The sequence below is a fragment of the Pseudonaja textilis genome, chromosome 3 (assembly GCF_049901715.1).
Source record: "Pseudonaja textilis isolate UNSWEBS1 chromosome 3, rPseTex1.2, whole genome shotgun sequence".
NCBI classification, from domain to species: domain Eukaryota; kingdom Metazoa; phylum Chordata; class Lepidosauria; order Squamata; family Elapidae; genus Pseudonaja; species Pseudonaja textilis.
The window spans coordinates 75,603,642-75,616,896 of NC_141992.1; the positions used below are offsets into that span (position 1 = coordinate 75,603,642).

Genomic DNA, 13,255 nt, shown 5'->3' on the forward strand with positions numbered 1-13,255 from the left:
AAATCATTAACCTAAATAAAATAGATTGAGTCTTTTCATAGCTTGGTGAACTTTATATCATTGGATGCAGGGGCAAGATTCATAATACTGAGAACAGGGAAGATTCATAACAGTCATAGTAAGGTGCATTTGTCCTATTCTTAAATGAGGACAGTATGTCAATGTGAAAAGCTCTAGGCCTACAGAATATCTTCCTCATGTCTCAACAACAGGTTTGGTCACTGTAACTATTGTATACTTGAATGTATACAAGCTTTACAAGTACATGCCATTCTTCATCCCAGATACAGGAGGGAATACAACATACTGATGAGTAAGCCTCTAAGCCTAGTAAATACTTAAGTTCAGTACATTACAACTTCTGTGTACTAATAGGAATATCTGCTTCCTGGAAGACCAGCATTTGATCTCACATGAGATCAATATTCCTTTCTCTGAACCCAGGGGTGGGCTGGGCGAACCTGTAGCTAACATTATGGACAGTTTGGTGAGCTGCCAAAACCCACCCTAGCTGGCCCCACACACCCCATTTGGGATGCGAGGTAAGTGCAGGGCCCGTGCAGAGGCTCGGGGAGGGTAAAAAATGGGCTCTCAGAAGTTCCGGAAGTCCAAAAATGGGCCCATTTCCAGCCTCTGGAATCTGTGGAAGGCCGTTTTTGCCCTCCCTGAGGCTCGAGAAAGCCTACGAATCCCAGGGAGGGCAAAAACACACACACATATCCTCCGTGGTTCAGGAGGCTGACCAGGCCATGCCTACCATGGCCATGCCCACCCAGGAACTGGGCAGAGAACCCATTGCTGAGAATTTTGAAGCCCACCCCTGTCTGAACCCACCCCAAGCCCTAAAGCAAAAAATAAAAAATAGTGCAAGAGAGAGGCATTCGATCTGGGAACCACAGCACAAATACTCATGGAGAGTCCAGCAGTTGGAGATAAAGGGTAAGGTCCCATGGAAGACCTACTGGACCAAAATGTAGACCCTGATCATATCATCCCAAGGGTCCTCTTTGTGCATCCAAGACTGTGCACTTAGGAACTTTTGGAACAACAGGAAAGCATTATTTTCACACCAGAAAGCTTTGAGTTTATTTCAGGCTGCCCAATCATCAGGCTAGTGAAAAGACTGAAGCAACATTCATATGTAAAAGACAATTCTTCATAAGGAAATGTCTTTTTCAAATAGTAAAGTGGTCATATTGGCCATAGCAAGCAAGATACATGGATGAGCTTTTAGCTACCAGTAAGTTTGCCCATATAGTTTTGTTCTCATTTAAGAAAGAAAATATAGAAATGTGTTCCATTTTCTTAATGTGCATTATATCTTTTGAAACAAATATTTTGGGCATGAGCAAAAATAATTCTCCTTCTATTTCATGTCATTTATTTTGAATGACCAAAGAATAATGCCCCTTCTTATTCTAAAAGGGAATTTTATTTTTAAAGATTTTTTTTTTGCCGGTTATGGTGATATGCCAACATGTAAGATATGATATATTTATTTAATGGACACATTTAAACACAAATCCTATGGCTCATTCACACTTCTCTGATGCAGAGTTTGTATTCTCATTTTCTTTACTCTATCCCTGTTTTCCTTTTATCATTAGTATAGTGCATCTGTTATTCCATCATGCATAAAAGAGGTTGCCCTTTCTTTATTTTAATTAAAGCTATTCAACCCGTACCCCCTCAAATACAATAAAGCACTGGTCCTAATTTGCAAAACTATATCAGATATAATCTCTCCGAAGGCATATTAGCTTCTCCTGCAAAAGTGTTTAATGAAAGAGAACACTAAGAATGTGCCCTTTTCTTTTTTCTATATATTTATTTACTGGCTTCTTGACTTTCTCCCTTCGAGCTACGCCATAGGTATGTAAGTGAAAGAGGGTCAGTGATGCATGAAGAATAAAGGCTTAATTAATTGAACTTGAACTGTAAAATGGTGCACTAGATGCGATTAAGGCACATTCCACACTCCACCCCCATAAAGATTGTGACATTTTTTGTGGAAGTGTTGGAGATGAGGCCAGGAGCCATGAAATGGATGAAACTTCATTAAAGAGGTACAGCAGGGAAGCCCTTGTCCTACTTTCTATACAGACTTCTCTTTTCTTACCCTTATTTTATTAACATCTATTAGAATCTGTTGTTCTAACTACTACAGCTAGTTTTTTTCACATCACATGCCATTAGGAGCCCATAAGGAGTTTGCTGACTTAGTTCTACAAGCCACACATTCTCCGCATATGAGCCTGTAGTTCGTGAACTGTGGATTCAGGAAAATGTGGATTTTATCTATAGTCACAGTAACTATTTTTCATTTCTTCCATAAGTAGTTCCTATTTTTTGTTTTTTGTGGTACCAGTCTTCTTAGAGTATCCCAAAGATACTTCTTATCCAAATAAGTTTATCAGGGCTCAGCAAAATGAAAATGCTTTTATTGTTGCAAGTAGTTAAGCCACAAGCTGTATTTTGTCTTTTTCTTTCATTTTCTGATAAAAGGCAGTTTGCCATTATTTTCAAAATGCTTATTTACTCTGGAGTCTTCGCATTGTACATTCCATGGATTTTTAAGGGGATGAAGGAAAAATGGCTATACCACAAATACTCAAAGTAGCTCTTGCAAATATATTTCATTATTTCATTTGTTAAACTGTTCATACATGTAGTCCTCACTTAATAACCAGTCACTTACTGACTTACTGACTACAACAAACCTCTCCAGAGCTACTTATGACTCAGTTCCAGTGTTCCAACAGCCATGCACACACGCACACACACACACAGAGACCCTAACCCTAACCTTGCTGATCGACAAGCTCAGTGTCTTAGCCACTGAGCCACTGCGTCCTAGGATATACCTCATTAAAGGGCTAGAATTAAAATTGGAGGAAAGAACAACAAGGACCTCTTAATTTAGATTCAGGAGGATATTCAAAAAGTTCTGCTGCTCAGAATGCTGTATATGTTCATAATAAATGATCTGGTGAAATCAGTGGCAAGTTGACACAGAATAGTATGGGGATTCTCTTGAAATGAATTATCTTGAAATGATTCTCTTGAAATGAAATTGAAAAGGCTTGAGATTTTGTGCTTGGACAACCTTGAACTACACTGCCTACGGTTAGACTTAAGCAGAGCACACAAAATTTTCTACTACAATGTCCTATCAGTCAATGACTACTTCAGCTTCAACCACAACAATACAAGAGCACACAACAGATACAAACTCAATGTAAACCGCTTCAAGCTCAATTGCAGGAAGTACAACTTCAGCAACAGAGTGGTCAATGCCTGGAATGCACTACCAGACTCTGTTGTCACTTGCTCAAACCCCCACTCCTTTAACCTCAAACTATCCACTATTGACCTCACCCCGTTCCTAAGAGGTCTGTAAGGGGCGTGCATAAGTGCACCATCGTGCCTACTGTCCCTGTCCTATTGTCCCCATTTATTCGTACCTATTTCCTGTATTCTTACTCATGTTTATACTTATACCTATTCTCTTGTAAGCGATTGACAAATCAAATAAATAAATAAAAATAAAATAAATAAATGGGCATATTTTCTATTGCCTGGCTACATAACAATATCCATCCAGAAACATTCAAGTAACTGAAATAAAGCATCAGAGTTTATGCTGGCATAGTTTTCTGCTAGCTCACTATCTGCTAGATAGCAGAAAGTTTAATGTGCTCCAGTTTGGGTGAAGTTCTAATGCAGACAAGTATAAATGTGCTTTTTCTTATGCAATTTTATTTATATATTGTAAGCCAATGGTCAGAAGGGGAGGAGGTGGAGCTGTTGGATTTGTCTTTTTCCAAGAGCCCCCACAAAGCCACAAACTTCTGCTGGTTTACTTCTGCTTCTGTTAAGCAGATTCTGATTCTAATACTGTATTTTGATAAATAGCTTATTGAACTTAATTGGCCCTAGTAGAAGAGAATATTTGTAGTTCAGGATTGAACTGTGGGGTCATTGATGCTCTCTGAGCTTGGTTGTTTTCTTGCAGACGTTTCATTATCCTATTAGGTAACATCATCAGTGCTAGAAAGAGAGTAGGGTTTTCATTTCAACCTTTATTAGGACCAGCACAAAAAATTAAAAATAAAATAAAGCAAAACTGAACAAAATCAAATAGAACAAGGCATATATTACAATTGATGGTGAAATAAATGGGTGGCGAAAGTCTGTCTAATTTTATCAACATTGTAACAAAACTTAGCTATTACATTCAGAGAGACTGAATCATGCTGATCCCACAACAATAAAAATGACCAGAGTTTCCAGGATATTTAATTGGGTAAGGTGTTATACGAGTCCATGAGTTCCCATAAAGGGACTCACAACAGGACATGCACTGTGATTTTGGTGGGCCCTTGTCCACAGGGGCAGTCTCAGCTCATATGGAATATATTTTTTATACTGGCCCTCCAGAACTGAAGACTGGGGTTTGTTCTTTGTTTATGTACTACTGTAGTGAGGTGGGGGTGGGGCGTGGGGCATAGTCTTGGCAGTTCCTTGCTTAGGCTGTTGTTTAGTGTTTGATTGTTTGGCTGAGTTGGTAGTTACTTGATTAGGATATTTTTTTTCTGCTTGATTATTGGTCTAGTATTAGTCTTGGTGTTACTCTTTACTTATCTCAACCCTTAGTTTCCTTTTGGGCCTTTTGACTGTCTTTTTTGAATGGCATCTAGATCTGAGGTGGTATTCAGCAGGTTCTGACCAGTTTTGGAGAACCAGTAGCAGAAATTTTGAGTAGTTCAGAGAACCGGCAAATGCCACCTCTGGGTGGAGATTTTACAGCATCCTTCCCCTGGCACGCCCACCAAGCCACACCCACAGAACTGGTAGTATTTTTTTTTTAATTCCACCACTGATCTAATGTTGTTTATCTCTATGTGCCTGTTGATGGCTGAATTGTTGGGTGCCGGGAATTTTCTACCATTTTTGGTCTTATCAATTGAGTAGGTTTGTTTAGGGTTGTGTTCAGCAAATAAGCATTCCATAGGAGGAAAAAGTTCTGCTTCCACAGAGTGTTTTGTGTTGCCATTGAAAGTACCTGCTTCTGGATTTTTCTCATGCTGAGTCAGTTCTTTAATTCTCTGTGAGGAGCCTGCAGATTTAAAAAAACATCTACAATAAGAACTTGCCTTTTCATAGTTTTTGACTAGTTCCTGACCTACAGCAAGAGATCCAGTAAGGCCGAGATGTTAGAACAGTTTCTAAAGGAAAGGCATTCCTCTTTTTGTGCTTGTGGAAAAGAAAGATTGCCAAGAGAGATGCTGAGGAGGAAAGGAAGACAAATTGTTTTCAGTCTCTTATCAGTTTTAAGAGTTTACAACAGCTTCAGAATCACTTGCTCTTTTTATGCTCCTCAACCACAAATCTCTAAGTTCCAGGCTGTTTTGTGAGTTTCTAAACTATTCCTAGGAACAAAGCACTTGTCTGTAAATACTACCTTAATATGGTCAGTGGTTCAGGTCTATTTCTTCCCTCCTTGTTTACAGCTTTGGATTTGAAATTCCAATGACCAACTGATCACCATACACACATACCTCGTGGTCACCTGATTACATTTTGGGCACTCAGAAACTGGCCCACATTTATAGTCATTATTAATGTCTATCAGTCCAGTGACCATGGCTTACGATGTTTGTTTGTTTGTTTTTTGACAGAAACTGATGTCTGCTTCCAGTTTCTTCAAAAATACCCATTGTGTTCAATGGGTTTGCCTAACTACATAAAATTCACTTAATGACTGTTGCAAAAGTGGTATAAAATCAAACCAGTTATGTTATGATCTGCTTGATGACTGGCACAACTTATGACTGTGATTCTGGGCTGAATGATGGTTGTACATGAAGGTCTACCTATATTACACCTAAATGTAACCAGCAACACGCAGGTGGCAGAAGTTGGCTCGCTTTCTTCATTTAAAAAAAATGATTAACACTTTTGAGGGGGCGGTTATATGGAACCCTCTAATACCTGACAAGTCCTTTGGAAAGTGCTTGCCACAATGTACTTTGGAAAGATCTTTAGAAACAAGCGCAGCTGCCTTTGCAGAAATTATGTGTCAAAATACCAATGGAGAATACTTCCCAATAATCAGAGTGGGGGGACATGTCTGCAGCAGCCGAAAATTTCCAAGAAGAACTGGACAGAAAGGAGACAAGCTGCAATAGCTACAAACACTCTTAAGGTGCCTCAGATATGGGCTGCTTAAGGCAGAAATGTGGGTATTTGGTTGGGGAACTCAACCATACACTATATTGCTAATTGCCAGAATATTTATTTGTTTTATTTATTTATATCCCACCTTCATTATATATTTTATCAATATCTCAAGGTTGTGAATATATTCAACATACCTTCCTCCTTCTATTTTCCCCACTGCAACAACCTTGTGAGGTGGAATGGGCTGTGAGAGGTGGCTTTCTAAAGCCCAGCTGGCTTTCTAAGTCAAGACTAGAACTCACAATCACCTAGTTTCTAGCCTGGTGCCTTTGCCACTGGACCAAAATGGCTCTCAATATATCTCTACATACATTTAATCATTCCAAGAAATCTTTAAAGGTAGTCTGGGGTCTTCAGCCTAGATTAAGGGCTGATAGAAAACTAAAAGTTGCACGTAGTGGATTATTAGGGCAAAATCTGGTCCTTCATTTCTCATAATTTATTAAAAATCTCTCCCACTCAATTCCTAACTCAAGACTTCTCTCTACACTTACTTTCCAATGAAGATTGGGAGTCAGACATGCTGTCCTCCAGAGTGACAAGTATATATTTAAATTTAAGGATACCCTCAACACTTGGTAACTGCATCTAATATTCATGTTGTTTTCCTGGTAAAATACAAATGTGGCTTGATGTTGCTTTTGTCTGGCAATTCTTTTCAATTTGTTTTGCCTATTCTTGGAATTCCCAGGCTGTTTCCCCTTTCCAAATACTAAGCTACTCTGTTTTTGAGCTTAGACAAGTTTGACTAGATACTGCTTCCTGCTGAGGCTCAGTATATTTTGTAATAAAATATATCTGTTTGTATGAATGAAGACATTATTATACTTATTTTCACAGATTTTACCAGGTTACATCAGAACCAGGTTACATCAGATAAAAAAAATAACCTTTCTATCAAGCTTCTAGAAGACCTTATCTAAGGAAAGAGTAGAGAAGGACGAAAGGAATAACAATTCGATTTCCCAATCTACTGCCAAACATAGAACATCTCCCTCATTACTAGTTGTATTGGTACTTTAGTCAATTGAGTTAGGATTTTGCAAAGCCATCTCCCAGCAGCTGTTCCTTCTTCTCTGGCTGAAACTAGACAAACTGGTCTTCCTTTTGCAGTGATGTTCCTTCTAGGACACAATTGATCTTTACGGCTAAGATAGGTTGGTCTGCTACTTTACCCGGTCCTTAAATCTTTAGACACTGATCAGACTGGTAGCCTGGTTCCAATTAAGCTATCTGTAATGTAAAAGCTCAAGCTATCTCAGCACATCTGTTGGCTATCGTGCAACTAAATAACATAGGTGCTTATTATAAATCTGCCATGAAATGACATGCAGATTCCATAAAGACTAGTCCATCTTGTACCAGTTACTTGGAATAGGTGAATATTTGAACACAGCCAACTGATGTGTTATTATTTGCCAGGCAAATAAGTCAATAGCTATAACATGCAGACAAAAAGAAATACGTTTGAACCCAAGAATAATGATACAGCAATCAGTGCTGTGCAGTTGAGAACACTATCCCAGAATCAGGCTAAAATTTTCAGATTTCAATTATCAACCTTCTCTTGAAAAGATAAAACAAATATTATTTTCATTGTAGATATAGGGAAACTGGGTAGTAGTCCAACTTCTTAAAAGGTAAATACATATTTTAATTTAACATCTGTAACTTAAAATAAAGATTGCTGTTGTTAAATAGCAGTTTTTCTTAAAGCCATGAAAGGATTTGTTTTGCTGTTTTGTTTTGTTGAGATCTTCAGCTGTAATAATTTAACCCTTATATATAGTTAAATACAAGCAAATAGAATTATAACTCTAGTGATGTTTCAAGTTTATTTTTATACTAGAATCATAGTAGCATAGCACTTTAGGGCATAGGGCAGTCAGCGATGAAGTAAACAAAATATAAGGCACAGAAACACTTTAATTTTACAGATAATTTACAGTTAATATGATAAATAGTCATCAAACCATTAAGGTTATACACTCTATTTTGTATACAGAAACTGGATATATAGCAACTGCCCAATTAGACAACTCATATAAGTATAAAATTTACAAGTAGTCTTTGCTTAAAAACCTTTTATGACAATACACAGTTATGATGGACCTCCCCCCCAAAGTTACTTATGACCCATCCTTGAAGTTAAAACTGCCGCCCCGCTCCAATATGGTTACATGATCACATTTCAGGCACTTGACAATCAAATTGTAGGAAACGGACAAACAGAGCCTGGGGATGGAGTCAAGAGAGGAATCAGCATGGAGTCCTTATGTTCCCACAAGCTGTATAAGTTGAACTCCTTTTGAATTCTGTTAACTCTTAACTAGTGCCGATTTAGAGTTGATGGTTAATGGACTCAATTCTTGTGTATAAGCATGAATAATAAATCAGCTTCACTGGAACTTAACATGTGATCGTGATTCTTTATTCCTGACACAAATTGCAATTATGACTGGTTGTGGCTCCCATATACATCTGACAAAAATGAATAGGACCCTTGTGAGAAGCTCACAAACCCTGGGGATTTCCTCAATATCATGAACTAACTTAACTAACAGGCCTTGCGGTTGGAGATTATAGAAACATAAGAAGATAACCTCTTTATTGTTTCCATAGGTATACTACTTACCAAGGCCAAAAATATTTTTACTGCCAAATCTAGGCTGAAGGCCAGTTTGGCAAAAGTTCAGATGTTTCTCTCTTCCCTTTCCCCAACGTTCAATGCTATTCTTTTAAAAATATCTTACAGTAACTTAAAATCAATAATTACTGGAGTAGAATCTTACAATAATGAATATAGTGCATATATTTACCCCAACGGAACTTTCTAGTGATCTTACATTCACCCATGAAGAGAATGTGAAAAGGAAGAAAAACGTGGGGAATATTCTATCCATTTAGGGCTCTCTAAACTAACATCCTGGAGGCAGCACCAATGGCAGCAGCTTCTTCCTTTCTCCAATGTCACAGTAGATGGTCTCCTGCTATAACAGAAGCATCTGACTAGCATAATCTTCTGCCACCCACCCTTGGATGAAGAGAAATGTCATATAATGGAACAGAGGCCTATATGGCTTCAGGCCTGTGTGCATATAATTGCAGTACTGCAGCTACTCCTGCTGAAAGCCGGCTGCCTGCAATTTGGCTGATCGAATCTCACCAGGATGAAAGTTGACTCAATCTTCCATCCTTCTGAAGTGAGTAAAATGAGGACCCCGATTGTTGGGACAATATGCTGACTCTGTAAACCACTTAGAGAGGGCTATAAAAGCACTGTGAAGCGGTATATAAGTCTAAGTGCTATTGCTATATTATAAGATGACCAACTTTTTTACAATGAAAAGGAGGACACAAATAAATTGAACAAAAAAACCAAACTCACGTGCGCATGGTGCACTCTCTCAAAACAATTCTCTTGTGTGGAGCACGTGCATCTCATAATCATGTCTTGCCGCACTGTACCGAGCCCTGACGAATCATCATGTCAAATACAAATACGTCACATCACATTTACAACGGATTGGATCAGCATAATCAAATATGGAGATTTACAGATATCAAAAAGGAGGGACATGTAGGAGGACGCTTTTCAAGGGAGGAGAAAACTTACAAAAGGAGGACTGTCCTTCCTAAAGGAGGATGTTTAGTCACCAAACAAACTCACATCTAAGTAAATAAATGTATTACATGCACACATTACAGATTTATGAGGGATCTTTCAAGTTTGCTTTCAGGTGGAGTTTGCAACTCTTGGTTGATACTGTGGTAAGGAAACTCAGCATCATGTGAAAAATTCTGTTCATATTTTTGCCAAATCTTTCTTTTTTTAAAAAAGAAACACACATCTTAAATTCAGTGTTATCATAAATGGTTTGGTTAAATCCTACTTTGATTCCAATTACACAGAGCAGTTTTCTGTTGCATTCAGTAGTTGTGTGAATTCTGAAAATCAAAACAGTTGATTTTTTTTTCAGTTGAAGTCACAAAGTCAGAATTTGAGTCTAGCTAGAAATGTTGCACAGAGTTTAATTTAACAATAATTGTTGCATGGAAGCAAAAAAAACCCCTCTGCTTCAGAGGTGGTACTCAGCGGGTTTTGACCAGTTCTGGAGAACCAGTAGTGGAAATTTTGAGTAGTTCGGAGAACTGGCAAATACCATCTCTGATTGGAGATTTTGCAGTATCCTTCCCCTGCCACGCCCACCAATCCACACCCACAGAATCATTAGTGGAAAAAATTGAATCTAGATGTTGTGTATAAACAGGTAACAAACAAAAGGATCTGTGGCTTTCCATAGCTTTCCATAGCTCATTAAACACACACACACACACACACACACACACACAATTGTGGAATAATTAATTTCAAGACAAAATATAATATTCAAGAGGATTGCAAACAAACTTCTATATAGTAGGAGAAAAAAAAATTAAAAAATGGATTTTCCAGTATTTCTTTTTTTTTTAATCTAAAAATTAGCAGAACATATTGATGGACACAATCCTAAAGTAGATAAAACTTTTCTGAAGTCTCCAAGACACTTCAGAAGGTAATAATTTAGGCTTTCCTACTCTTGTTTGAAAGCCAAGAGAATAAATCCAAATCTTAGTCAGCTGACTTTTTTTCAACTATTTTTTCCTGAGGGCCAAGGATTTTCCAACTGTACAATTAGTCAAGGTCACTCCTGGCAAACGTGAAGTAATCAAGGTTTGACAGCCATCGGCTCAATTTACCCAATTATATAAATATTATATGTATACATTCTAAACAAAGAAACCCCAAAACGTTTAGACTAAAATCCGTGCAATTAATGAAAATGCTTTAGTATGCATTTTTATTACAATAGATCACAAAAAAGTAACCTTGCTAACAAAAAAAAAATTAATTTAAAGCACAATAATCAACTTCAGATTCTATGACCTATAAATAGTAACCTTTGTTTAAAAAAATAGCAATACATTCTGTACCAAATAATGATCAACTTAGATATATCTGATCTTATTCTCTATAGTGCATTATTTTTAAAGTTTAGAATAGAAAATAGTTTATAAAATGAGAGTTGACAATATCAAAGAAAAGACAAAGCCAATCTAAAGTTAATTAACGAAGTTCTGACAAAGTCTAAATTAGGGTAGCTTCTCCAGCCATTTTGCTCTTATTCATAAAAGGGGGAACATATTTCTGTATATCAGTTTCTAGCTGAAACCACAGATTTAATCAGCAAAAAGTCACAAAATACAAATGCTAGCATAAATACTGAGAAACATTCTTATATGTAGAATCCTATAAATCGTTAAAGTTATTTTTGTGTTATCTTCTCTAGTAGCAAGGAAGTATTCCAGCCTGATCATTTTTCTATGGATTATAGAAACAAAGAAAGAAAGAAATTCATTTTCATGGCATGTGAAGGCCTTGAATATATCTTTTCCTTAAATTTGCTGTGATTTTTTAAAATCGTAGGACAATAACATTACGCCCAGAGGTGGTATTCAGCAGGTTCTGACCAGTTCTGGAAAACTGGTAGCAGAAATTTTGAGTGGTTCGGAGAACCGGCAAATGCCACCTCTTATTGGCCCCACCCCCATCTATTCTCTGCCTCCTAAGTCCCAGCTGATTGGCTCGGTCTTCTTTTGTTGCCCTGCACAGGAGAACAGAGCTGGAAAGCAGGTTAGTAGGGTGGGGAGCAGGGGTGAGATTCTTCCGGTTCTGACCGGTTCTATAGAACCCCTTGTTAACTTTCTAAGCAGTTCAGAGAACTGGTAGTTAGAAGCAATCTCCTTTTTTCCCCCCACACCCTTATTACATTCTTGCCAGTACGCCTAGACTTCCTGTCTCCGGAGCTTCTGGGGACTTTCTTAAAGGGGAAGGGTTGTTTAAAGATTTTTACGCTGCTGTTGGAAGGAAATAGTTTCCTGGACAATCAGCACTTTGAAGAAATAATTGAATAATGAAGCAAAGCTTTTAGTGACAGGGAACCAAGATGAGTGACATTCAACAAGACTTCTTGGCTAGCTAGAAAGATTGACATTCAAACGTCAGTTTACATACCCCTTCTGAGTTTTGGTCTAAAACTGGTTTTTGGTGAAGGTTATTTCTGTGCTTGGTGACATTTAATCCTGTGTTTATTGATGGGATAATTTTCCCTATTCAGCTTCAACAAGCAACAGCTACTTTTGTGATTTAATTATTTGTATTGTTTTTGCATTTTTTCCTGCCTCTTGATTTCTTTTTCTATCTGGGGAGGGAGTCTTCCATCACTGCTTTAGTGGTATCTGGCACTGTCCTTTTGGGGTATACTTCCAAGAGGCAGGATGCAAGCTTAGCACTGATTTTTTTTTTTACTGCCTTTCTGGGGGGCATGTGACCTTTCCTTAAATCTGGATGATTTCCTTAGGATATCTTGTGAGATGAGTGAGACCAGCTGGTGTCTTTAAGTGGTGCAAATGGATCTAAGGATTGCTTCTCCTGGGTGTGCTCTTTCTGGAGAGCTTAAATGACCTCTCTGCTAAAGGGTTTCACTTTATGAGCAAGAGTTGGCTGCTGATAGTTATCACTGCATTTTAACTATTTTAATTCCTCAAGATGCTCTGGCACCCTGCCTGATTTGTAAATCTGGCTTGCAGGTATTTTTAATCTAATGATTGGTATTTAGGGCAGCTTTTTGCAAGCAAAGAAGCTTTTTGTATTTTTGTACAGGTAATCCTTGACTTACAGCAGTTCATTTAGTGACCATTCAAAGTTACAATGGCACTGAAAAAAGTGACTTATGGCCACTTTTCACACTTACGACCATTGCAGCATCTCCATTGTCATGAGAAGCCAGGCGAGGAGAAGTGCCCCTTGACATGAGTGATGTCAAGTTGGCCATGCCCACCCAGTCACATGACCACCAAGCCACACCCACCAACTAAGCCACACCCACAGAACCGGTTGTTAAAAAATTGAATCCTACCCCTGGTGGGGAGGGAAAGGAGATTTTACAGTATCCTTCCCCTGCCATGCCCA

The 13,255-nt window shown here is 38.1% G+C and overlaps 1 long non-coding RNA gene across 1 annotated transcript in view; it reads left to right on the top strand.

Moving 5' to 3' along the window:
- The window catches only part of LOC148126169 (uncharacterized), a 53,440-nt gene that overhangs the window by 3,437 nt on the left and 36,748 nt on the right, over positions 1-13,255 (top strand). The window lies entirely within an intron of this gene.